We start from the raw sequence: 13,728 nt of genomic DNA on the forward strand, positions 1-13,728 counted from the left end.
TTGGCTCCTTTTTCATCATCTTGTGTGTGTGTGTGTGTGTGTGTGTGTGTGTGTGTGTGTGTTTTGTTTTTCAAGGTAGGGGTCTCACTCTAGCTCAGTCTGACCTGGAATTCACTATGTAGTCTCATGGTAGCCTGAGACTCAGGTGATCCTCCTACCTCTGCCTCCTGAGGAGTGCTGGGATCAAAGGCCTGTGCACCACTCCTGTCCTTCATCTTCTTTTTAAGGAAGCCATGGGCCAGAGAAATTAAGGAAGGAAGCTATGGCCGGAGAAATTAAGTAACTTTCCTAAACTCCCACTAACGGCTCCAGCTAGCTGAAAAGTGAGTCCTGTGTACCCTACAGCCTGCATGATGGGAGGTCTGGTGGTGGGTCACTTCCTCTTTTGTTGCCACTTTTCTCCCTTTCTATCTATCTATCTATCTATCTATCTATCTATCTATCTATCTATCTATCTATCTATCATCTATCTATCTATCTATCATCTATCTATTTATCTTTCTTTCTTTCTCTCTCTCTCTTTCTTTCTTTCTTTCTTTCTTTCTTTCTTTCTTTCTTTCTTTCTTTCTTTCTTTCTTTCTTCCTTTCTTTCGTAGGGTCTCTAGCCCAGGCTGATCTGGAATTTACCATGTAGTCTCAGGGTGGCATCCAACTCACAGTAACCCTGCTACTTCTGCCACCCAAGTGCTGGAATGAAAGGTGTGTGCCACCACACTGGGCACTTTGCATCCTTTTATTAATGCCCCAAGGAAGGCTTGGGGGATATAAGGGCAATTGCACGTTAAGTGTGTGGATACCAGTGTGAAAACTACTTCCAGCTTCTCCAGAGGGTTGGGATTAGGGAGGACTGCATTTTGTGATACTTAAAACCAAAATGGCCTAAAATGTTGTATTAGTTCACAACATTTTCTCAGAATGGTGTATTAAAACTGAAACTGAAACATAATAGAGGCGGTAAAATCTACTCCTATGGGAGGCAAAATAGCAGATAACATCAGTTTCTGCAGATCTACTGCGTGTGTTAATAATAATAAAAAATAAGCATAATGGATGAGAGTCTTCTAGAAAAAGTTGTTGTTTTCAATATGTTTTAAAGAACTGGTGAATTAGTAGACTACTAAAATTAACTGAGATATAAAACGAGAACCAGCTCAGATACTGTCATGTTAACTTTGCAAAGGAGATAAAGAAAAAAAAGTTTTGAAATTATTTTATCTTCGTCATTGGCTTTCCCTCCCTTGTACTTGCCTCTCTCTTTCCCTCTCTCCCTCTCTCTCTCTCTCTCTCTCTCTCTCTCTCTCTCTCTCTCTCTCTTTGTTTTATTTTTCAAGGTAAGGTCTTGCTTTCTAACCTAGGCTGACCTGGAATTCACTATGTAGTCTTCGGGTGGCCTTGCACTCACAGTGATTCTCCTACCTCTGCCTCCTGAGTGCTGGGATTAAAGGCCTGTGCCACCACACCCAACTCCAACTTTAGGTACCATCTCCCTCTAGTCCAGGCTGACCTGGAAATCACTATGTAGTTTCACTATATATGTGGCTTTGAACTCACAGTCATCCTCCTACCTCTGTCTCCCAAGTGCTGGGATTAAAGGCATGTACCACCATACCTGGTTTTCCATCTTTAAAAATAAAATATTTGGTTTTTTTGAGAGAGGGAAAGAGGCACACAGAAATAGAGAGCTGGGCATAGTGGTGTACTCCTTCAGTCCTAGCACTTGAGAGGCAGGGGTAAGAGGATTGTCATGAGTTCAAGAAATAGAGAGAGAGGGCTGGAAAGATGGCTTAGCGGTTAAGGCCTGAGAAGTGAAAGGACCCAGATGCCATTCCCCAGGACCCACATAAGCCCGATGCATAAGGTGGCACATGCATCTGGAGTTTGTTTACAGTGGTTGAAGGCCCAGGCATGCCCATTCTTTCTCTCTCTCCCCCTCTCTTCTCTCAAATAAATAAAATTAAAAAAGGAAGAGAGAGAGAGAGATGCATGTACCACTTTGTTCATCCATCTGGCTTTACATGGGTTCTGAGAAATAGACCCAGGCAGTCAGGCTTTGCAAACAAGTCCCTTTAATTGCTGAACCATCTCTCTAGTCTTTCATCTTACCTTTTAAAATTATTTGTTTATTTATTTATTTATTTTTAGAGATAGCAAGGGGGGGAGATTAGTGTGCAGGGCCTCAGCCGCTGCAATCAAGTGCCAGACGCTTGCACTACCTAGTGCACATGTGTGATCTTGTGCCTGCCTCATCTTTGTACATCTGGCTTACGAGGGACCTAGAGAGAGATCGACCATGGGTCCTTAGGCTTCACAGGCAAGGCCTTAAACTATACCATCTCCCCAGCCCCCATCTTCTTTTTGAGATAGTCTTCACTGGACCTGGAGCCCACTGGTTAGGCTAGACTAGCAAACCACCAGCCCACTGCCTCTGGCTCTCCAGCCCTGTGATTACAGGTACATGTCACCACACAGGTGGTGAAGATCCCAACCCAGGTCCTCATGCTGCTTGTACACCAAGCACTTTACTGACTGGACCATCCAACAGTGCTTTTTCGCGGTATTATGTGGTGATTTCTCAGTAATTCCACTGGTTTTCCTGCCTATACAGTTTCCTGACTTGATAACATAAATTTTTGGCATTATCTGTAATCCTTTCTCCAAACCCTGCCACCTTGAGCCACTCCTCACTGTTTCTTCCTTCCCTTTCTTTCTTTCTTTCTTCCCTCCTTCCTTCCTTCTTCCCTCTCTCTTTCTCTCTCTCTCTCTCTCTCTTTCTTTCTTTCTTTTAAGAAGTACCACATCTTTATTTGTTTATCTCAGGCAATACATTTATTTTTATTTTTATTTATTTATTTGAGAGTGACAGAGAGAGAAAGAGGCAGATAGATAGAGAATGGGCACTCCAGGGCCTCCAGCCACTGCAAACGAACTCCAGACGCATGCGCCCCCTTGCGCATCTGGCTAACGTGGATCCTTTGGAATCGAGCCTCGAACTGGAGTTCTTAGGCTTCACAGGCAAGCGCTTAACCGCTAAGCCATCTCTCCAGCCCACTGTTTCTTTCTTGGTTGTTTTTTTTTTTTTTTTTTGGTCTTTGTTTTTCCAGATAGGGTTTTACTGAAGCTGACCTGGAATTCACCTCCCAAGTGCTGGGATCAAAGGTGTGCACCACCTTACCCAGCTACTCGGCACTGTAAATGAGACCAAATCCATGTTCTAAGGGACAGGCTTGTCAGGTATCAGGTAGACTGCCTTGAACTTGAGTTTACAGCAATTTATAAGCCAGAAAGTTTCCTCAAATGGTTGATGAACAAATATTAGTCCTTAAGATGACCTTTTTTTTTTTTTTTTATTTTTCGAGGTAGGGTCTCACTCTGGTCCAGGCTGACCTGGAATTAACTCTGTATTCTCAGGGTGGCCTTGAACTCACGGCGATCCTCCTACCTCTGCCTCCCGAGTGCTGGGATTAAAGGCGTGTGCCACCACGCCCGGCTCTTAAAATGACCTTTTTAATAATAGCTCTTCACTCGCTGTCAAGGGCTCATTTTCTTCTGAGACACTCAACCAATGTGGACTTGAGCTCTGCCATCCCCTCAGATCCCCTGGAGAGTTTGTGAAATGGCAAACCATAATCCCCTCTAGAAAACACACACTGATTATTTGTACTTATGCTGGTTCCAAATATTACAATAGTTTTTGGATGGTTGCCACATTCCTTTCTAGATGGTCACTTGGGAGACTTTGTTTATAATGTGTGTTTTGAATGAAATTTGAAAATTCCAAGACCACAGGATGTAAGATTCAATTGTGGGTTAAACTTAATTTTGCATTTTTCTCAAAGAAGCCCTACTTAGATTACAACAATAGCAAACAGTAAATAGAAAAGGTATCTCTCCCCGCCACACAGAGAATACAAGAAACTATTTTTCAGGATTTTTTTCCTTTTTTCTTTTCTTTTTTTGAGGTAGGGTCTCACTGTAGCTCAGGCTGACCTGGAATTCACTTTGTATTTTAAGGGTGGCCTTGAACTCATGGTGATCCTCCTATCTCGGCCTCCCGAGTGCTGAGATTAAAGGTGTGCGCCACCACGCCCAGCAGAAGTGGCTTAGTGGTTAAGGCACTCACTTGCCTGCAAAACCAAAGGACCCAGGTTCGATTCCCCAGGACCCACATAAGCCAGATACACAACGGGGTACATGCATCTGGAGTTCATTTGCAGCTGCTGGAGGCCTGGTGCACCCATTCGTTCTCTCTCTCTCCCTATTTCTCTTTCTCTCAAATAAATAAAGAAAAATAAATATTAAAAAAAAACTCATGAATTTTGATGTATTCTCTCCCTCCTTATACAAAGTAAAAATTCATTGTGATGAGCAGTGTAACAATACTCTAAACAAAAATTAAGACATTAAATGAGGACTTTTTCCTTCTAATAAAATCTAGGCTTCCCTTCTTACAAGTTCTTCATTTATTTTAGACATCTGATGCTAATTCAGGAGCCCTGAGATACTTTGGGAAAAAGTGGACTTTTCAATATAAAGTAAGGTTTCACTCATTTGATTACAATTTGCAGCATTTTTAACTTTACAAATGGCACACAGTAAGCTGGTGTGGCTGGCCTGTGTGGTTTCCATGCTCTGGCTCCTCAACCTTTGGCCACTTGGATGTGTTACGGACTTTCCACTACATAGGACAAGATAACAGCTACAGAGCACAGTGACACCACCGGACGCAGGGTGACAAAGGCCCACATCTTCTGTGGACTCTGTCACTATGAGTGGTGGCTTTCTCCTCAAGCTCTTTCAGTTTACATTCCCTCTGAAATGGCACACACGTTCGCTTGCGCACATCAGTGATTTCTATGACATAGCCTTTCTGGAATTTTATAAACACAGGATATCCAACATGGGTTAACCACTTGTCTAGGAAAGAAAATAAGCAGACAGTTGCCACAGAACACATCTTACATTCGGGCTGTGAGGCATGCCAAGAAAGTGATCGCCTTGAGCCTTTGCCTGAATAATAATAGGACCTGGAAAACACGCTTGCTATTTTAAATGGATGTTTCTTGTTAGCAGAATGCACAAGGAATTATAGCCTCTGAATAAAGTTTTTGTTTTATTGTTGACCTTGATCATCAGAGAGGGTGTGGTAGGTAGTCAAATGCAAATATGAAGTTTGGATACAAAGGAAAATATTAAAAAAAAAACATAGAATGAAAACTTTAGGACTAGGAATGTGGCTCACACTTTAATCCCAGCACTCAGGAGGCAGATGCAGGAGGCTTGCTATGAGTTTGAGGTCACCCTGACACTACAGAGTGAATTCCAGGTCAGCCTGGGCTACAGCAAGACCCTACCTCAAAAAACAAAAACACAACCATAGCCAGGTGTGGTGGCGCACGCCTTTAATCCCAGCACTTGGGAGGCAGAGGTAGGAGGTTCACCATGAGTTTGAGGCCACCCTGAGATAACATAGTGAAATCCAGGTCAGCCTAAGCTAAAGTGAGAATTTACCTTGAAAAACCAAAAAACAAAACAAAAACCTTTAATAAAACGAAACGACTTGGTCTTCCTCAAGATCAAGATTTTTGGTTGTTCATATCTAGCAGCCTCCTTGAAGCTTTTATGAACCAGTAAAAAAAAAATACATGAGTGAACAAATGCTGTAAGTATGGCGGTCTTAGCTAAACCATTGACTGGCTTTGAGGCTGACTCATATGGCCCCACAAAAGGACAGTGTCCTCATCTCAATAGCATTCAACAGTGAGGTTTTAGGATGATTTCTGCCCCAACTACCTAATGTTGTAGAAAGGAAAAAAAGCACAGCTAGGAGAGGGGAGGGGAGGAGGAGCTGTGACAGCTGCACTTTCCTGGAAGAGTGAGAGAGCCCTGCGCTGAGGGCTAGCCACTTTCTGTCGACATGCAGAGCTGTCTGTACGGGTGAGGACAGAAACTGCCAATCCGAGGAATCACATCGTGTCTGTCTACTACTCACTTGGCTTTCGGCATGGTGAAAGGAAAGACCTTTAGTGGAGGTGGAGAGAGGAACACCTTCTCCATTCATCTTTCTGAACTCACTAGGCTCATCAGCTAAGGGGCTCTGGTAACAGCTCTAAGGGGGAAGAATCTATCTGTTCAATTGCCGATGTGTAGGAAGCATTGCAGGAGGGACTTAAGTGGCTGAGGTTATGTGATTATGCTTTTCCTGGCTTCTCACCCCAAGGGTGACTACAGGATCACAGGGGCTCAATGGTGAGGGAGGGAGTCCCTAGGAGTCTCCCTCTTTCCTTTCCAATACCCTTGAGTCTTGTCTCATCAGGCAAGCGTGCCCTTGGGTTTCCTGCATATTCCTTCCCATAGCCCACTGCTATCAGCATTTTCCTCCCTCTCATCTCCTGGCATTCTGGTCCTACACTCCACATCACTGGCCAACTTTCTGCTTCCTAAACAACAACCACGAACCAGATAAAGGAGCTTGTAGTGTGAATGGGGAAAAGAAGCACCTTCCTTTCCTATGTACGCATACACACACCCATCCTCATATCCAACAAATTCATTTGAGAAGGAAAAGGAATTGTTTTGTTTATTTGTTTGTTTTGTTTTGTATTGTTATTATTATTATTTTTTTTTTTTTGAGGTAGGATCTCGCCATAGCCCAGGCTGACTGGAATTTACTATGTAGTCGCAGAGTTGCCTCAAACTGGGCTGGAGTAATGGCTTAGTGGTTAAGGCATTGCCTGCAAAGCAAAAGGACCCAGGTTCCATTCCCCAGGATGCACGTTAACCAGATGCACAAGGGGGCTTATGCATCTGGTGTTCGTTTGCAGTTGCTAGAGGCCCTGGTGTGTCCATTCCCCCTCTTCCTGTCAAATAAATAAAAATAAATGAATAAATAAATAAAAAGAGTTGCCTCGAATTTAGAGATCATCCTATCTCACAAGTGCAGGGATTAAAGGTGTGCACCATCACGCCTGGCTGTTTTGTCTTTTACTTGGTAGCCCAGACTGGCCTTGAACTCACAATCTTCTGTCTCAACTGTCCAGCACTAGGATTAAAGGTATATGTCACCGCTCTCAGCTAACCAGGACAGTTTTTTTTTTTTTTTAAACCTGGAATTCACTACAGAGTCTCTGGGCAGCCTCAAACTTACAGCGATTCTCCTACTTCTGCCTCCCAAGTGCTGGGATTAAAGGAGTGCACCACCATGCCTGGCTTTCACCAGGACATTTTAAGAAATCTTTTAAAAATATAAGTCAAGCCTCCTTTCTGCTTGCTGTCCGACAGACATGTCTCTTCTTGTGCAGTGTTATTCCCTGCCACGGGTCAGAGTAACAAACTTTTAAAATTATTATTATTATTATTATTTTCATTTACTTATTTGAGAGAGAGAGAGGAGAGAGAAAGAGGCAGATAGAAAATGGGTACATCAGGGTCTCCAGCCACTGCAAATGAACTCCAGACACATGTGCCCCCTTGTGTATCTGGCTTACATGGGTCCTGGGGAGTTGAACCTGGGTCCTTTGGTTTTGCAGGCAAATGCCTTAACCATTAAACAATCTCTCCAGTCCCAGAGTAACAAGTTTGTCCCAATTGGGTACCTGGGCACCAGGGCATCTTTTAATTCCAGCAAAGTAGATATTGTGACTATCAAGTCCCTTTATTGAGCTCAACTACTTGGTCTACATATTCCCGTGAGTCAACCTATGGTGAACAGGGAACCTGTCATCAAGCAATGGAGCCTCCATAGCCATCATCAAGGGGTTAGGTCCTGCTTACCACAAATGGGGCGATGTGGGTGCTGGCTATGGTGTGGAGCCCTCTGATGTCTTCATCACTATGAAGAAGGCTGGGCTCACTTGAAGGGTAGAGCCAGCGTCATGATCTCTGCCCCTTCACAGATGCCCACATGGGAGATGAGTGTGAACCAAAAGAAGGTTAACAACTCCCTCATGATTACCAGGGTTGCCTTATTATTATTATTGTTATTATTATTATTATTATTATTATTATTATTTCTTTTCAAGGCAGGGTCTTACTCTAGCTCAGGTTAACCTGGATAGAATTCACTATATAGTCTCAGGCTGGCCTGGAACTCATAGTGATCCACCCACATCTACATCTGCCTCCCAAGTGCTAGGATTAAAGGCATGTGCTACCACACCTGGCCCAGTGATGCTCCCCCTGCCCAATTATTCTTTATTTTTATTTGAGAGTGTGTGTGAGAGAGAAACAGATAGAAGGGGTGGGGAGAATGAGCATGCTCCAGTCACTGGAAACAAACTCTAGATGCATGCGTCATCTTATGCATCTGGCTTACGTGGGTACTGGGGAATTGAACCTGGGTTCTCACACTTCTCAGGCAAGCGCCTTAACTGCTAAGCCATCTCTCCAGCCCCCAGTGATGCTTTTTGTACCACTTACTGCTTAACCCTCCTGGACAAAGTTATCCATGACAACTTGGTCATCATGGAAGAACTTATGACCACAGACAATGACATCACTCAGAAGACTATGGATGGTCCCAAGAGGATGCCCAGGACACCATCCCTGGCACTGACAAACCGAGAGCAAGGTCATTCCTGAGTTGAACAGTGACCTCACTGACCATGAGCAGCCCTGAGCCCACTCCCAGGGTTGTCAGCTGTGGATCTGGCCTGTCATTGGCCAAAGCTGTCAATGACATCAAGGACATGGCAAAACCAGCATCAGAGGGCCCTCTAAAGGGCATTCTGAGCCACAGTGAGAGCCAGACTGTCTTATGACTTAACAATGACACTACTCTTCTACTTTTGATATTCGAGCTGGCACTGCACTCAAGAACCACTATGTCAAATGTATTTGCTGGTGTAACAATGACTTTCACTAGTAGCAGCATTGTAGTGGACCAGATGGTTGATATGGCCTGGACCACCAGCCTTAGAAAGGATATGAGAGGGGCTGGAGAGACAGCGCAGTGGTTAAGGCACTTGCTTGAAAAGTCTATGGACCTGGGTTTGATTCTCCAGGACCCATGTAAAGCCAAAAGCACAAGTTGGCACATGCATCTAGAGTTTGTCTGCAGTGGCTACAGGCCTTAGCACACTCCGTTCTCTCTCTCTCTCCCCTCTGTCTCTGAGTGTAAATAAATAAATAGACTATATATATAAATTTTTAAAGAATGGGCATGAAAAGAAGAGAGAAGTCTTCAACTGTGGGGAGTACCAACTGAGCGCCCCAAATACTGCAAATCTTCCCCTCATAGTTTTCACTCCAGACTCTCCTGCAGAAGAGAGGGGCTGAGGGATGCCTGTTTTCTCAGGTCCATCAATAGGTGCACCCCCCCCACACACACATATACACACAGGTCCACCCCCACATGTACACATGCAGTAATTCAGATCATATAACTCATAAATTTAAAACATCCCATACATGTGCCTATTATTTTTGTTCTTTCTCAAGCATGTGCCATCTTAATTAGCATTGAAAATCTGCTAACAAAAAGGCAGTGTGTGGTCTTATATGAAACAAAGAGTCTGGGAGCCGAGGGCATGCTTCCAGATGCCACAGATAGGGTGGGTGGTGACAGCTGGCAGTGAGGGAGGGGGAACCTAACAGCTTTGGCGCCTGCAGCCAAGGAAGAAAGGAGAGTGCTCTACCCCGACTGGTACTCAGGAGGGGCTGTGCCAAGCAGTAGAAGGACCCACCAGGCCTGTGAGGCCCTTCAAGACACAGCTTCTGTCTACTTCCTCAGCCTTCTCTTCCCTCTCCTACACCTCTCCTTGTCTCTCATGTGGCTCCACTCAAATATCTTCAAGCATAACCAAATAGGCTACGCACCACGTGATCCGCTGTCCCATTTCTAATTATATATCATAAAGAGCAAATTAGTATCACAAAGAGACCTGCACACTAGCCAAGCCATGAAAGCAGTGTTATGTGGTGGGGCTGGAAGGTAGCTAGAGGGAAAGAGCTTTCCTAGCACATGTGAAAGGTGAAGACTGCGATCAACCCACAGCACTGCAAACACACACACATACACACCCTATATATCTTTCCTTATCTCTCTCTCTATATATGAATATAATATATATGTTACATAATACAATATTATTTAGTCACAAAAATCAGGAAATCCAAGCCAGATTTGTAGCCCATGCCTTTAATCCCAGGACTCAGGAGGCTAAGGTAGGAGGAACACCAGGAATAGCAGCCTGGGCTACGTAAAGAGTTCCAGGTCAGCATGGGCTAGTGTGAGATCTTACCTCAAATACAAAACAAAACAGAACAAATCAAGGAAATCCACAGGCATGGTGTCTCATGCCAACACTTGGGAGGCATAATCAGAAGGATCTCCTGCTGTGAGGTTCAGGCCAGCATGAGCTACAGAGTGAGACCCCCATCTCAAACAAACGAAGCCAAGTGAACAACCACAAAAATCACCTACATGGATGAACCTTGATGGCATTTTACTAAGGGAGACAAAACAGAGACAGGCCAATACTGTGTAATCAATTGCTTCTGCATGCTGAATCTAAAAGGCTACAGCCAGGGGGGCAGAGGAGAGGGATGGTGCCAGGGTAGAAGCAGTGGGAGATCTGCTGAGATGTTCAAGAGCACAAATTTTTCGTTAGAAGGCCATAGTTTAAAAAAATTGCTAAAAGACGGGCTGGAGAGATGGCTTAGCGGTTAAGCGCTTGCCTGTGAAGCCTAAGGACCCCGGTTCGAGGCTCGGTTCCCCAGGTCCCACATTAGCCAGATGCACAAGGGGCGCACGCGTCTGGAGTTCGTTTGCAGAGGCTGGAAGCCCTGGCGCGCCCATTCTCTCTCTCTCTCTCCCTCTATCTGTCTTTCTCTCTGTGTCTGTCGCTGTCAAATAAAATAAATAGATAAAAAAATTAAAAAAAAATTGCTAAAAGAGTAGACAGGAAGTGCTCTCACTACTACCAAAAATAAATTAATACATCTGGCCAGGCATGGTGGTGCACACCTTTAGTCATAGCACTCAGGAGGCAGAGGCAGGTGGATCACCATGAGTTCAAGGCCACCCTGAGACTACATAGTGAATTCCAGGTCAGCCCGGACTACAGTGAGACTCTACCTTGAAAAACCAAAAATATTGGGCTGGAGAGATGGCTTAGTGGTTAAGGCATTTGCCTGCAAAGCCAAAGGATCCCAGTTTGATTCTCTAGGACCCATGTAAGCCAGATGCACAAGGTTACACATGCATCCAGAGTTCATTTGCAGTGGCTGGAGGTCCTGGCATGCCCATTCTCTCCCTCTCTCTCTGCCTCTTTCTCTCTCTCTCTCAAATAAATAAATTAATTAAATATATTTAAAAAAAAAAGAAAAGAAAACCAGTAAATAAATGAATAAATTAAAATTAATTAATTAATACATTAACTATGTGAAATACTAAATTTGCTAAGTACTTCACCACACACACATACACACATCAAATCACCTTGCTGTAAATTTGTATAATTTTTAAAGTAGTTTAAAAAATTCATTTATTTGAGGGAGAGAGAGAATGGGCGCAAAAGGGCCTCTAGCTTCTCCAAATGAACCCCAGACATGTGTGCCACCATGTGCATCTGGCTTTTTTTTTGTCCCAGAAGTTGGGAATTTCTTTTTTTGCATCTGGCTTTACATGGGTACTGGGAAATCAAACCCAGGTCCTTAAGTTTTGCAGGCAAGCACTTTAATTGCTAAGCCATTTCTCCAGCCCTAATTTCTTTTTTTGTTTTGTTTTTTGACATAGGGTCTTATTCTAGCCCAGGCTGACCTGAAGTTTGCCATGTATTCTCAGGGTGGCCTTGAACTCACAGCAATCCTCCTACTTTTGCTTCCCGAGTGCTGGGATTAAAGGCGTGGGCCACTACACCTGGCTTTTCCTTTTCCTATACAATTTTATTTGTCAATTATTTATCAAGAAGGCTGAAATAAAAAATTAAAACAAGCTGAGTGTGGTGATACATGCCTTTAATCTCAGCATTCAGGAGGCAGAAGTAGGATTACTGTGAGCTCAGAGCAGCGCAGAACTATAGAGTGAGTTTCAGGTCAGCTTGTGCTAGAGTGAGACCCTACCTTAAACAAACAAACAAAAGTTTAAAACATATCAAACTATATATTAAAAAAAGCTCTAGTGGCTTAGTGGTTAAGCATTTGCCTGTGAAGCCTAAGGATCCACGTTCGAGGCTCATTTCCCCAGGACCCACGTTAGCTATGTGCACAAGGGGGTGCACGCATCTGGAGTTTGTTTGCAGTGGCTGGAAGCCCTGGTGTGCCCATTCTCTTTTTCTCTGTCTATCTGTCTCTTTTTCTCTGTGTCTGTCACTTTCAAATAAATAAATAAAAATAAACAAAACAAAACAAAACAAACAACAAAGAAAAGATCTAGGCATGGTAGTCCATGCCTTTAATCCCAGCACTTGGGAGGCAGAAGTTATAGTATCACTGTGAGTTTGAGACCATCCTAGGACTATAGAGTAAATTCCAGATCAGCCTGGGCTACAGTAAGACCCTACCTCAAAACACAACACAACACAACACAACAAAACAAAACAAAACAAACTCCCTTTAAGTCCACAATGCAGAGCATAACTTCCTTTCCTGCATGCAGAGGTACTCTTTGCTGGATTGCTGCATTCCTTTGCTTAGCGGACCTCTGCCAGCTTTATTTTCTCAGCCACTACTCCACTCTGCAATTCCCCAAAGTAGATTTCCTTGCCATAATTTAATTTCTTATTTATCTGCACTGAAGTTACATTTTTCTTTTTCTTTTTTCTTTTTGTATGAAACCCAGACTCACCCACACTAGCTGAACACTGGACCACTGGACCTCACCCCCAGTTCTGAAGTCTGGCCTATAGCTTTAAGTATTTTTATTTATTTATTTATTTGAGAGCGACACACAGAGAGAAAGACAGATAGAGGGAGAGAGAGAGAGAGAATGGGTGCGCCAGGGCTTCCAGCCTCTGCAAACGAACTCCAGACGCGTGCGCCCCCTTGTGCACCTGGCTAACGTGGGACCTGGGGAACCGAGCCTCGAACCGGGGTCCTTAGGCTTCACAGGCAAGCGCTTAACCACTAAGCCATCTCTCCAGCCCTGGCCTATAGCTTTAAATGGCAACTTTGCAGAGACACCCATCAATAGTTTTGTAAGTTTTTCCTATATGGTGAGAAAAGTAATGCTTGCATTCTGTTTGTTGTAAGATAAAAACAAAAAGGACTATAGTGAACAATGTTCTGTTGAAGAGGAAAGACACCCAGCCCTCAGCGGCACCTCTGGGAGCTCACAGCCAGGGGGACTGGAATGGAAAGTCTTTCCAAGAGTAGCGTGATAGCTTCCTTTGAACATTCACTTTCTCTACTTTTTCCACACATACTCTTGGAAGTGAATATTTATATGCTGAAGACAAACCAATGGTGTTTGAGGGGAATGTTTTCTTTTTAATTTTTACAAATATTTAATTAGTTTATTTATTTGAAAGAGAAAAAGAGGCAGAGAGTGAGAGAGCGAGTGGGGGGAAGAGAATGGGCGCACCAGGGCCTCCAGCCACTGCAAATGAACTCCAGACATATGCACCCCCTTGTGCATCTGGCTTACCTGGGTCCTGGAGAATGGAATTGGGATCCTTTGGCTTTGCAGGATAGCACCTTAACCACTAAGCCATCTCTCCAGCCTCTTTTGCTTTTTTATTTTTTAATCTTTTTGTGTTATTTTTATTTATTTATTTGAGAGTGACAGACTGA

This window comes from Jaculus jaculus, chromosome 11 (assembly GCF_020740685.1).
Source record: "Jaculus jaculus isolate mJacJac1 chromosome 11, mJacJac1.mat.Y.cur, whole genome shotgun sequence".
In the NCBI taxonomy this organism is placed as follows: domain Eukaryota; kingdom Metazoa; phylum Chordata; class Mammalia; order Rodentia; family Dipodidae; genus Jaculus; species Jaculus jaculus.